The sequence below is a fragment of the Leptodactylus fuscus genome, chromosome 1 (assembly GCF_031893055.1).
Source record: "Leptodactylus fuscus isolate aLepFus1 chromosome 1, aLepFus1.hap2, whole genome shotgun sequence".
NCBI lineage: Eukaryota > Metazoa > Chordata > Amphibia > Anura > Leptodactylidae > Leptodactylus > Leptodactylus fuscus.
The window spans coordinates 149,238,342-149,252,581 of NC_134265.1; positions in this window are offsets into that span (position 1 = coordinate 149,238,342).

Here is a 14,240-nt window from a genome sequence, read left to right on the forward strand (position 1 = left end):
CTGGCTCTGACCTTTCAGACTGATTCTGGCTCTGACATCTCATACTGCTTCTGGCTCTGACCTCTCAAACTGATTCCGGCTCTGACCTCTCAGTCTGATTCTGGCTCTGACCTCTCATACTGATTCTGGCTCTGACCTCTCAGACTGATTCTGGCTCTGACATCTTATACTGGTTCTGGCTCTGACCTCTCAGACTGATTCCGGCTCTGACCTCTCAGTCTGATTCCGGCTCTGACCTCTCAGACTGATTCTGGCTCTGACCTCTCAGACTGATTATGGCTCTGACCTCTCATACTGATTCCGGCTCTGACCTCTCAGTCTGATTCTGGCTCTTACCTCTCATACTGATTCTGGCTCTGACCTCTCAGACTGATTCTGGCTCTGACCTCTCAGTCTGATTCTGGCTCTTACCTCTCATACTGATTCTGGCTCTGAACTCTCAGACTGATTCTGGCTGTGAACTCTCAGACCGATTCTGGCTCTGACCTCTCAGACCGATTCTGGCTCTGACCTCTCAGACTGATTCTGGCTCTGACCTCTCATACTGATTCTGTCTGTGAACTCTCAGACTGATTCTGGCTGTGAACTCTCAGACCGATTATGGCTCTGAACTCTCAGACCGATTCTGGCTCTGACCTCTCAGACCGATTCTGGCTCTGACCTCTCAGACCGATTCTGGCTCTGACCTCTCATACTGATTATGGTTCTGACCTCTCATACTAATTCTGGCTCTGACCTCTCAGTCTGATTCTGGCTCTGACCTCTCATACTGATTCTGGCTCTGACCTCTCATACTGATTCTGGCAATGATCTCTCATACTGATTCTTGCTCTGTCCTCTCATACTGATTCCGGCTCTGACCTTTCATACTGCTTCTGGCTCTGACCTCTCATACTAATTCTGGCTCTGACCTCTCATACTGATTCCGGCTCTGACCTCTCAGACTGATTCTGGCTCTGACCTCTCATACTAATTCTCGCTCTGACCTCTCAGTCTGATTCCGGCTCTGACTTCTCAGTCTGATTCCGGGCTCTGACCTCTCATACTAATTCTGGCTCTGACCTCTCATACTGCTTCTGGCTCTGATCTCTCATACCGATTCTGGCTTTGACCTTTCATACTGATTCTTGCTCTGACCTCTCAGACTGATTCTGGCTCTGACCTCTAATACTAATTCTGGCTCGGACCTCTCAGACTGATTCTGGCTCTGACATCTCATACTGCTTCTGGCTCTGACCTCTCAGACTGATTCCGGCTCTTACCTCTCAGACTGATTCTGGCTCTGACCTCTCAGACTGATTATGGCTCTGACCTCTCATACTGATTCCGGCTCTGACCTCTCAGTCTGATTCTGGCTCTTACCTCTCATACTGATTCTGGCTCTGACCTCTCAGACTGATTCTGGCTCTGACCTCTCAGTGTGATTCTGGCTCTTACCTCTCATACTGATTCTGGCTCTGACCTCTCAGACTGATTCTGGCTGTGAACTCTCAGACTGATTCTGGCTGTGAACTCTCAGACCGATTCTGGCTCTGACCTCTCAGACCGATTCTGGCTCTGACCTCTCAGACCGATTCTGGCTCTGACCTCTCAGACTGATTCTGGCTCTGACCTCTCATACTGATTCTGTCTGTGAACTCTCAGACTGATTCTGGCTGTGAACTCTCAGACCGATTCTGGCTCTGAACTCTCAGACCGATTCTGGCTCTGACCTCTCAGACCGATTCTGGCTCTGACCTCTCAGACTGATCTCTGGCTCTGACCTCTCATACTGATTCTGGTTCTGACCTCTCATACTAATTCTGGCTCTGACCTCTCAGTCTGATTCTGGCTCTGACCTCTCATACTGATTCTGGCTCTGACCTCTCATACTGATTCTGGCAATGATCTCTCATACTGATTCTTGCTCTGTCCTCTCATACTGATTCCGGCTCTGACCTTTCATACTGCTTCTGGCTCTGACCTCTCATACTGATTCTGGCTCTGACCTCTCATACTGATTCCGGCTCTGACCTCTCAGACTGATTCTGGCTCTGACCTCTCATACTAATTCTCGCTCTGACCTCTCAGACTGATTCCGGCTCTGACCTCTCAGTCTGATTCCGGGCTCTGACCTCTCATACTGATTCTGGCTCTGACCTCTCATACTGCTTCTGGCTCTGACCTCTCATACCGATTCTGGCTTTGACCTCTCATACTGATTCTTGCTCTGACCTCTCAGACTGATTCTGGCTCTGACCTCTAATACTAATTCTGGCTCGGACCTCTCAGACTGATTCTGGCTCTGACATCTCATACTGCTTCTGGCTCTGACCTCTCAGACTGATTCCGGCTCTTACCTCTCAGACTGATTCTGGCTCTGACCTCTCAGTCTCATTCTGGCTCTAACCTCTCATACTGATTCTGGCTCTGACCTCTCATACTGATTCTGGCTCTGACCTCTCATACTGATTCTGGCTCTGACCTCTCAGACTGATTCTGGCTCTGACCTCTCATATTGATTCCGGCTCTGACCTCTCTTACCGATTCTGGCTCTGACCTCTCATATTGATTCCGGCTCTGACCTCTCATACTGATTCTGGCTCTGACCTCTCAGACTGATTCCGGCTCTGACCTCTCAGACTGATTCTGGCTCTGACCTCTCATACTGATTCTGGCTCTGACCTCTCAGACTGATTCTGGCTTTGACCTCTCAGTCTGATTCCGGCTCTGACCTCTCAGTCTTATTCCGGGCTCTGACCTCTCATACTGATTCTGGCTCTGACCTCTCATACTGCTTCTGGCTCTGACCTCTCATACCGATTCTCGCTCTGACCTTTTATACTAATTCTGGCTCTGACCTCTCAGACTGATTCTGGCTCTGACATCTCATACTGGTTCTGGCTCTGACCTCTCAGACTGATTCCGGCTCTGACCTCTCAGTCTGATTCTGGCTCTGACCTCTCAGACTGATTCTGGCTCTGACCTCTCATATTGATTCCGGCTCTGACCTCTCATACCGATTCTGGCTCTGACCTCTCATATTGATTCCGGCTATGACCTCTCATACTGATTCTGGCTCTGACCTCTCATACTGATTCCGGCTCTGACCTCTCAGACTGATTCTGGCTCTGACCTCTCATACTGATTCTGGCTTTGACCTCTCAGACTGATTCTGGCTTTGACCTCTCAGTCTGATTCCGGCCTCTCATACTGATTCTGGCTCTGACCTCTCATACTGCTTCTGGCTCTGACCTCTCATACCGAATCTGGCTCTGACCTCTCATACTGATTCTGGCTCTGACCTCTCAGACTGATTATCGCTCTGACCTCTCATACTAATTCTGGCTCTGACCTCTCAGACTGATTCTGGCTTTGACATCTCAAACTGCTTCTGGCTCTGACCTCTCAGACTGATTCCGGCTCTAACCTCTCAGTCTGATTCCGGCTCTGACCTCTCAGACTGATTCTGGCTCTGACCTCATATTGATTCTGGCTCTGACCTCTCATACTGATTCTGGCTCTGACCTCTCAGACTGATTCTGGCTCTGACCTCTCATATTGATTCCGGCTCTGACCTCTCATACCGATTCTGACTCTGACCTCTCATATTGATTCCGGTTCTGACCTCTCATACCGATTCTGGCTCTGACCTCTCATACCGATTCTGGCTCTGACTTCTCAGACTGATTCTGTCTCTGACCTCTCAGACTGATTCTGGCCCTGAACTCTCATACTGATTCCGGCTCTGACCTCTCATACTAATTCTGGCTCTGACCTCTCATACTGATTCTGGCTCTCACCTTTCATACTGCTTCTTGTTCTGTCCTCTCATACTTATTCTGGCTCTGACCTCTCATACTGATTCTGGCTCTGATCTCTCATACTGATTATGGCTCTGACCTTTTAGTCTGATTCCGGCTCTGACCTCTCATACTGATTCTGGCTCTGACCTTTCATACTGCCTCTGGTTCTGTCCTCTCATACTGATTCTGGCTCTGACCTCTCATACTAATTCTGGCTCTGACCTCTCAGACTGATTATGGCTCTGACCTTTTAGTCTGATTCCGGCTCTGACCTCTCAGTCTGATTCCGGGCTCTGACCTCTCATACTGATTCTGGCTCTGACCTCTCATACTGCTTCTGGCTCTGACTTCTCATACCGATTCTGGCTCTGACCTCTCATACTGATTCTTGCTCTGACCTCTCATACTGATTCTGGCTCTGACCTCTAATACTAATTCTGGCTCTGACCTCTCAGACTGATTCTGGCTCTGACATCTCATATTGATTCCGGCTCTGACCTCTCAGACTGATTCTGGCTCGGACCTCTCATACTAATTCTGGCTCTGATCTCTCATACTGATTCCAGTTCTGACCTTTCATACTGCTTCTGGCTCTGACCTCTCATACCGATTCTGGCTCTGACCTCTCATACTGATTCTGGCTCTGACCTCTCAGACTGATTCTCGCTCTGACCTCTCATACTAATTCTGGCTCTGACCTCTCAGACTGATTCTGGCTCTGACATCTCATACTGGTTCTGGCTCTGACCTCTTAGACTGATTCTGGCTCTGACCTCTCATACTGATTCTGGCTCTGACCTCTCAGACTGATTCTGGCTCTGACCTCTCATATTGATTCCGGCTCTGACCTCTCATACCGATTCTGGCTCTGACCTCTCATATTGATTCCGGCTCTGACCTCTCATACTGATTCTGGCTCTGACCTCTCATACTGATTCTGGCTCTGACCTCTCATTCTGATTCTGGCTTTGACCTCTCAGACTGATTCTGGCTTTGACCTCTCAGTCTGATTCCGGCTCTGACCTCTCAGTCTGATTCTGGCTCTGACCTCTTATACTGCTTCTGGCTCTGACCTCTCATACCGATTCTGGCTCTGACCTTCATACTGATTCTGGCTCTGACCTCTCAGACTGATACTCGATCTGACCTCTCATACTAATTCTGGCTCTGACCTCTCAGACTGATTCTGGCTTTGACATCTCATACTGCTTCTGACTCTGACCTCTCAGACTGATTCCGGCTCTAACCTCTCAGTCTGATTCCGGCTCTGACCTCTCAGACTGATTCTGGCTCTGACCTCTCATATTGATTCTGGCTCTGACCTTTCATACTGCCTCTGGCTCTGACCTCTCATACCGATTCTGGCTCTGACCTCTCAGACTGATTATGGCCCTGAACTCTCATACTGATTCCGGCTCTGACCTCTCAGACTGATTCTGGCTCTGACCTCTCATACTAATTCTGGCTCTGACCTCTCAGACTGATTATGGCTCTGACCTCTCAGTCTGATTCCGGCTCTGACCTCTCAGTCTAATTCCGGGCTCTGACCTCTCATACTGATTCTGGCTCTGACCTCTCATACTACTTCTAGCTCTGACCTCTCATACCGATTCTGGCTCTGACCTCTCAGTCTGATTCTGGCTCTGATCTCTCATATTGATTCTGGCTCTGACCTCTCATACTGATTCTTGCTCTGACCTCTCAGACTGATTCTTGCTCTGACCTCTAATACTAATTCTGGCTCTGACCTCTAATACTAATTCTGGCTCTGACCTCTCAGAATGATTCTGGCTCTGACATCTCATACTGCTTCTGGCTCTGACCTCTCAGACTGATTCCGGCTCTGACCTCTCAGTCTGATTTCGGCTCTGACCTCTCAGACTGATTCTGGCTCTGACCTCTCAGTCTCATTCTGGCTCTAACCTCTCATACTGATTCTGGCTTTGACCTCTCATACTGATTCTGGCTCTGACCTCTCAGACTGATTCTGGCTCTGACCTCTCATATTGATTCCGGCTCTGACCTCTCTTACCGATTCTGGCTCTGACCTCTCATATTGATTCCGGCTCTGACCTCTCATACCGATTCTAGCTCTTACCTCTCATAATGATTCTGGCTCTGAATTCTCAGACTGATTCTGGCTCTGACCTCTCAGACTGATAATGGCTCTGACGTCTCATATTAATTCTGGCTCTGACCTCTCAGTCTGATTCTGGCTCTTACCTCTCATTCTGATTCCGGCTCTGACCTCTCAGACTGATTCTGGCTCTGACCTCTCATACTAATTCTGGCTCTGACCTCTCATACTGATTCCAGTTCTGACTTTTCTTACTGCTTCTGGCTCTGACCTCTCATACCGATTCTGGCTCTGACCTCTCAGACTGATTCTGGCTCTAAACTCATACTAATTCTGACTCTGACCTCTCATACTGATTCTGGCTCTGACCTCTCATACTGATTCCGGCTCTGACCTTTCATACTGCTTCTGGTTCTGTCCTCTCATACTGATTCTGGCTCTGACCTCTCATACTGATTCTGGCTCTGACCTCTCATACTGATTCCGGCTCTGACCTCTCAGACTGATTCTGGCTCTAACCTCTCATACTGATTCAGGCTCTGACCTCTCAGACTGATTCTGGCTTTGACCTCTCAGTCTGATTCCGGCTCTGACCTCTCAGTCTGATTCCGGGCTCTGACCTCTCATACTGATTCTGGCTCTGACCTCTCATACTGCTTCTGGCTCTTACCTCTCATACCGATTCTGGCTCTGACCTCTCATACTGATTCTGGCTCTGACCTCTCATATTGATTCCGGCTCTGACCTCTCATACCGATTCTGACTCTGACCTCTCATATTGATTCCGGTTCTGACCTCTCATACCGATTCTGGCTCTGACATCTCATACTGATTCTGGCTCTGACCTCTCAGACTGATTCTGGCTCTGACCTCTCAGACTGATTCTGGCTCTTACCTCTCATACTAATTCTAGCTCTGACCTCTCAGTCTGATTCTGGCTCTTACCTCTCATACTGATTCTGGCTCTGACCTCTCAGACTGATTCTGGCTCTGAACTCTCATACTGATTCCAGTTCTGACCTTTCATACTGCTTCTGGCTCTGACCTCTCATAATGTTTCTGTCTCTGACCTCTCAGACTGATTCTGGCTCTTAACTCTCATACTAATTCTGGCTCTGACCTCTCATACTGATTCTAGCTCTGACCTCTCATACTGATTCTGCCTCTGACCTCTCATACTGATTCTGGCTCTGACCTCTCACACTGCTTCTGGCTCTGACCTCTCAGTATGATTCTGGCTCTGACCTCTCAGACTGATTCTGGCTCTGACATCTCATACTGCTTCTGGCTCTGACCTCTCAAACTGATTCCGGCTCTGACCTCTCAGTCTGATTCTGGCTCTGACCTCTCAGACTGATTCTGGCTCTGACCTCTCATATTAATTCTGGCTCTGACCTCTCAGTCTGATTCTGGCTCTTACCTCTCATACTGATTCTGGCTCTGACCTCTCAGACTGATTCTGGCTCTGACATCTCATACTGGTTCTGGCTCTTACCTCTCATACTAATTCTGGCTCTGACCTCTCAGTCTGATTCTGGCTCTTACCTCTCATACTGATTCTGGCTCTGACCTCTCAGACTGATTCTGGCTCTGAACTCTCATACTGATTCCAGTTCTGACCTTTCATACTGCTTCTGGCTCTGACCTCTCATACCGTTTCTGTCTCTGACCTCTCAGACTGATTCTGGCTCTTAACTCTCATACTAATTCTGGCTCTGACCTCTCATACTGATTCTAGCTCTGACCTCTCATACTGATTCTGGCTCTGACCTCTCATACTGATTCTGGCTCTGACCTCTCACACTGCTTCTGGCTCTGACCTCTCAGTATGATTCTGGCTCTGACATCTCATACTGCTTCTGGCTCTGACCTCTCAAACTGATTCCGGCTCTGACCTCTCAGTCTGATTCTGGCTCTGACCTCTCAGACTGATTCTGGCTCTGACCTCTCATACTAATTCTGGCTCTGACCTCTCAGTCTGATTCTGGCTCATACCTCTCATACTGATTCTGGCTCTGACATCTTATACTGGTTCTGGCTCTGACCTCTCAGACTGATTCCGGCTCTGAACTCTCAGTCTGATTCCGGCTCTGACCTCTCAGACTGATTCTGGCTCTGACCTCTCAGACTGATTATGGCTCTGACCTCTCATACTGATTCCGGCTCTGACCTCTCAGTCTGATTCTGGCTCTTACCTCTCATACTGATTCTGGCTCTGACCTCTCAGACTGATTCTGGCTCTGACCTCTCAGTCTGATTCTGGCTCTTACCTCTCATACTGATTCTGGCTCTGACCTCTCAGACTGATTCTGGCTGTGAACTCTCAGACTGATTCTGGCTGTGAACTCTCAAACCGATTCTGGCTCTGAACTCTCAGACTGATTCCGGCTCTGACCTCTCAGACTGATTCTGGCTCTGACCTCTCAGACTGATTCTGGCTTTGACCTCTCAGTCTGATTCCGGCTCTGACCTCTCAGTCTTATTCCGGGCTCTGACCTCTCATACCGATTCTGGCTCTGACCTCTCAGACCGATTCTGGCTCTGACCTCTCAGACTGATTCTGCCTCTGACCTCTCATACTGATTCTGGTTCTGACCTCTCATACTAATTCTGGCTCTGACCTCTCAGTCTGATTCTGGCTCTGACCTCTCATACTGATTCTGGCTCTGACCTCTCATACTGATTCTGGCAATGATCTCTCATACTGATTCTTGCTCTGTCCTCTCATACTGATTCCGGCTCTGACCTTTCATACTGCTTCTGGTTCTGACCTCTCATACTGATTCTGGCTCTGACCTCTCATACTGATTCTGGCTCTGACCTCTCATACTTATTCCGGCTCTGACCTCTCAGACTGATTCTGGCTCTGACCTCTCATACTAATTCTCGCTCTGACCTCTCAGACTGATTATGGCTCTGACCTCTCAGTCTGATTCCGGCTCTGACCTCTCAGTCTGATTCCGGGCTCTGACCTCTCATACTGATTCTGGCTCTGACCTCTCATACTGCTTCTGGCTCTGACCTCTCATACCGATTCTGGCTTTGACCTCTCATACTGATTCTTGCTCTGACCTCTCAGACTGATTCTGGCTCTGACCTCTAATACTAATTCTGGCTCGGACCTCTCAGACTGATTCTGGCTCTGACATCTCATACTGCTTCTGGCTCTGACCTCTCAGACTGATTCCGGCTCTTACCTCTCAGACTGATTCTGGCTCTGACCTCTCAGTCTCATTCTGGCTCTAACCTCTCATACTGATTCTGGCTCTGACCTCTCATACTGATTCTGGCTCTGACCTCTCATACTGATTCTGGCTCTGACCTCTCAGACTGATTCTGGCTCTGACCTCTCATATTGATTCCGGCTCTGACCTCTCTTACCGATTCTGGCTCTGACCTCTCATATTGATTCCGGCTCTGACCTCTCATACTGATTCTGGCTCTGACCTCTCAGACTGATTCCGGCTCTGACCTCTCAGACTGATTCTGGCTCTGACCTCTCAGACTGATTCTGGCTTTGACCTCTCAGTCTGATTCCGGCTCTGACCTCTCAGTCTTATTCCGGGCTCTGACCTCTAATACTAATTCTGGCTCTGACCTCTCAGAATGATTCTGGCTCTGACATCTCATACTGCTTCTGGCTCTGACCTCTCAGACTGATTCCGGCTCTGACCTCTCAGTCTGATTTCGGCTCTGACCTCTCAGACTGATTCTGGCTCTGACCTCTCAGTCTCATTCTGGCTCTAACCTCTCATACTGATTCTGGCTTTGACCTCTCATACTGATTCTGGCTCTGACCTCTCAGACTGATTCTGGCTCTAACCTCTCATATTGATTCCGGCTCTGACCTCTCTTACCGATTCTGGCTCTGACCTCTCATATTGATTCCGGCTCTGACCTCTCATACCGATTCTAGCTCTTACCTCTCATAATGATTCTGGCTCTGAATTCTCAGACTGATTCTGGCTCTGACCTCTCAGACTGATTCTGGCTCTGACGTCTCATATTAATTCTGGCTCTGACCTCTCAGTCTGATTCTGGCTCTTACCTCTCATACTTATTCCGGCTCTGACCTCTCAGACTGATTCTGGCTCTGACCTCTCATACTAATTCTGGCTCTGACCTCTCATACTGATTCCAGTTCTGACATTTCTTACTGCTTCTGGCTCTGACCTCTCATACCGATTCTGGCTCTGACCTCTCAGACTGATTCTGGCTCTAAACTCATACTAATTCTGACTCTGACCTCTCATACTGATTCTGGCTCTGACCTCTCATACTGATTCCGGCTCTGACCTTTCATACTGATTCTGGTTCTGTCCTCTCATACTGATTCTGGCTCTGACCTCTCAGACTGATTCTGGCTCTGACCTCTCATACTGCTTCTGGCTCTGACCTCTCATACCGATTCTGGCTCTGACCTCTCATACTGATTCTGGCTCTGACCTCTCATATTGATTCCGGCTCTGACCTCTCAGACTGATTCTGGCTCTGACCTCTCATACTAATTCTGGCTCTGACCTCTCAGTCTGATTCTGGCTCTTACCTCTCATACTGATTTTGGCTCTGACCTCTCAGTCTGATTCTGGCTCTGAACTCTCATACTGATTCCAGTTCTGACCTTTCATACTGCTTCTGGCTCTGACCTCTCATACCGTTTCTGTCTCTGACCTCTCAGACTGATTCTGGCTCTTAACTCTCATACTAATTCTGGCTCTGACCTCTCATACTGATTCTAGCTCTGACCTCTCATACTGATTCTGCCTCTGACCTCTCACACTGCTTCTGGCTCTGACCTCTCAGTATGATTCTGGCTCTGACCTCTCAGACTGATTCTGGCTCTGACATCTCATACTGCTTCTGGCTCTGACCTCTCAAACTGATTCCGGCTCTGACCTCTCAGTCTGATTCTGGCTCTGACCTCTCAGACTGATTCTGGCTCTGACCGCTCATACTAATTCTGGCTCTGACCTCTCAGTCTGATTCTGGCTCTTACCTCTCATACTGATTCTGGCTCTGACCTCTCAGACTGATTCTGGCTCTGACATCTCATACTGGTTCTGGCTCTTACCTCTCATACTAATTCTGGCTCTGACCTCTCAGTCTGATTCTGGCTCTTACCTCTCATACTGATTCTGGCTCTGACCTCTCAGACTGATTCTGGCTCTGAACTCTCATACTGATTCCAGTTCTGACCTTTCATACTGCTTCTGGCTCTGACCTCTCATACCGTTTCTGTCTCTGACCTCTCAGACTGATTCTGGCTCTTAACTCTCATACTAATTCTGGCTCTGACCTCTCATACTGATTCTAGCTCTGACCTCTTATACTGATTCTGGCTCTGACCTCTCATACTGATTCTGGCTCTGACCTCTCACACTGCTTCTGGCTCTGACCTCTCAGTATGATTCTGGCTCTGACCTTTCAGACTGATTCTGGCTCTGACATCTCATACTGCTTCTGGCTCTGACCTCTCAAACTGATTCCGGCTCTGACCTCTCAGTCTGATTCTGGCTCTGACCTCTCAGACTGATTCTGGCTCTGACCTCTCATACTAATTCTGGCTCTGACCTCTCAGTCTGATTCTGGCTCATACCTCTCATACTGATTCTGGCTCTGACCTCTCAGACTGATTCTGGCTCTGACATCTTATACTGGTTCTGGCTCTGACCTCTCAGACTGATTCCGGCTCTGACCTCTCAGTCTGATTCCGGCTCTGACCTCTCAGACTGATTCTGGCTCTGACCTCTCAGACTGATTATGGCTCTGACCTCTCATACTGATTCCGGCTCTGACCTCTCAGTCTGATTCTGGCTCTTACCTCTCATACTGATTCTGGCTCTGACCTCTCAGACTGATTCTGGCTCTGACCTCTCAGTCTGATTCTGGCTCTTACCTCTCATACTGATTCTGGCTCTGAACTCTCAGACTGATTCTGGCTGTGAACTCTCAGACCGATTCTGGCTCTGACCTCTCAGACCGATTCTGGCTCTGACCTCTCAGACTGATTCTGGCTCTGACCTCTCATACTGATTCTGTCTGTGAACTCTCAGACTGATTCTGGCTGTGAACTCTCAGACCGATTATGGCTCTGAACTCTCAGACCGATTCTGGCTCTGACCTCTCAGACCGATTCTGGCTCTGACCTCTCAGACCGATTCTGGCTCTGACCTCTCATACTGATTATGGTTCTGACCTCTCATACTAATTCTGGCTCTGACCTCTCAGTCTGATTCTGGCTCTGACCTCTCATACTGATTCTGGCTCTGACCTCTCATACTGATTCTGGCAATGATCTCTCATACTGATTCTTGCTCTGTCCTCTCATACTGATTCCGGCTCTGACCTTTCATACTGCTTCTGGCTCTGACCTCTCATACTAATTCTGGCTCTGACCTCTCATACTGATTCCGGCTCTGACCTCTCAGACTGATTCTGGCTCTGACCTCTCATACTAATTCTCGCTCTGACCTCTCAGTCTGATTCCGGCTCTGACCTCTCAGTCTGATTCCGGGCTCTGACCTCTCATACTGATTCTGGCTCTGACCTCTCATACTGCTTCTGGCTCTGATCTCTCATACCGATTCTGGCTTTGACCTTTCATACTGATTCTTGCTCTGACCTCTCAGACTGATTCTGGCTCTGACCTCTAATACTAATTCTGGCTCGGACCTCTCAGACTGATTCTGGCTCTGACATCTCATACTGCTTCTGGCTCTGACCTCTCAGACTGATTCCGGCTCTTACCTCTCAGACTGATTCTGGCTCTGACCTCTCAGACTGATTATGGCTCTGACCTCTCATACTGATTCCGGCTCTGACCTCTCAGTCTGATTCTGGCTCTTACCTCTCATACTGATTCTGGCTCTGACCTCTCAGACTGATTCTGGCTCTGACCTCTCAGTGTGATTCTGGCTCTTACCTCTCATACTGATTCTGGCTCTGACCTCTCAGACTGATTCTGGCTGTGAACTCTCAGACTGATTCTGGCTGTGAACTCTCAGACCGATTCTGGCTCTGACCTCTCAGACCGATTCTGGCTCTGACCTCTCAGACCGATTCTGGCTCTGACCTCTCAGACTGATTCTGGCTCTGACCTCTCATACTGATTCTGTCTGTGAACTCTCAGACTGATTCTGGCTGTGAACTCTCAGACCGATTCTGGCTCTGAACTCTCAGACCGATTCTGGCTCTGACCTCTCAGACCGATTCTGGCTCTGACCTCTCAGACTGATCTCTGGCTCTGACCTCTCATACTGATTCTGGTTCTGACCTCTCATACTAATTCTGGCTCTGACCTCTCAGTCTGATTCTGGCTCTGACCTCTCATACTGATTCTGGCTCTGACCTCACATACTGATTCTGGCAATGATCTCTCATACTGATTCTTGCTCTGTCCTCTCATACTGATTCCGGCTCTGACCTTTCATACTGCTTCTGGCTCTGACCTCTCATACTGATTCTGGCTCTGACCTCTCATACTGATTCCGGCTCTGACCTCTCAGACTGATTCTGGCTCTGACCTCTCATACTAATTCTCGCTCTGACCTCTCAGACTGATTATGGCTCTGACCTCTCAGTCTGATTCCGGCTCTGACCTCTCAGTCTGATTCCGGGCTCTGACCTCTCATACTGATTCTGGCTCTGACCTCTCATACTGCTTCTGGCTCTGACCTCTCATACCGATTCTGGCTTTGACCTCTCATACTGATTCTTGCTCTGACCTCTCAGACTGATTCTGGCTCTGACCTCTAATACTAATTCTGGCTCGGACCTCTCAGACTGATTCTGGCTCTGACATCTCATACTGCTTCTGGCTCTGACCTCTCAGACTGATTCCGGCTCTTACCTCTCAGACTGATTCTGGCTCTGACCTCTCAGTCTCATTCTGGCTCTAACCTCTCATACTGATTCTGGCTCTGACCTCTCATACTGATTCTGGCTCTGACCTCTCATACTGATTCTGGCTCTGACCTCTCAGACTGATTCTGGCTCTGACCTCTCATATTGATTCCGGCTCTGACCTCTCTTACCGATTCTGGCTCTGACCTCTCATATTGATTCCGGCTCTGACCTCTCATACTGATTCTGGCTCTGACCTCTCAGACTGATTCCGGCTCTGACCTCTCAGACTGATTCTGACTCTGACCTCTCATACTGATTCTGGCTCTGACCTCTCAGACTGATTCTGGCTTTGACCTCTCAGTCTGATTCCGGCTCTGACCTCTCAGTCTTATTCCGGGCTCTGACCTCTCATACTGATTCTGGCTCTGACCTCTCATACTGCTTCTGGCTCTGACCTCTCATACCGATTCTCGCTCTGACCTTTTATACTAATTCTGGCTCTGACCTCTCAGACTGATTCTGGCTCTGACATC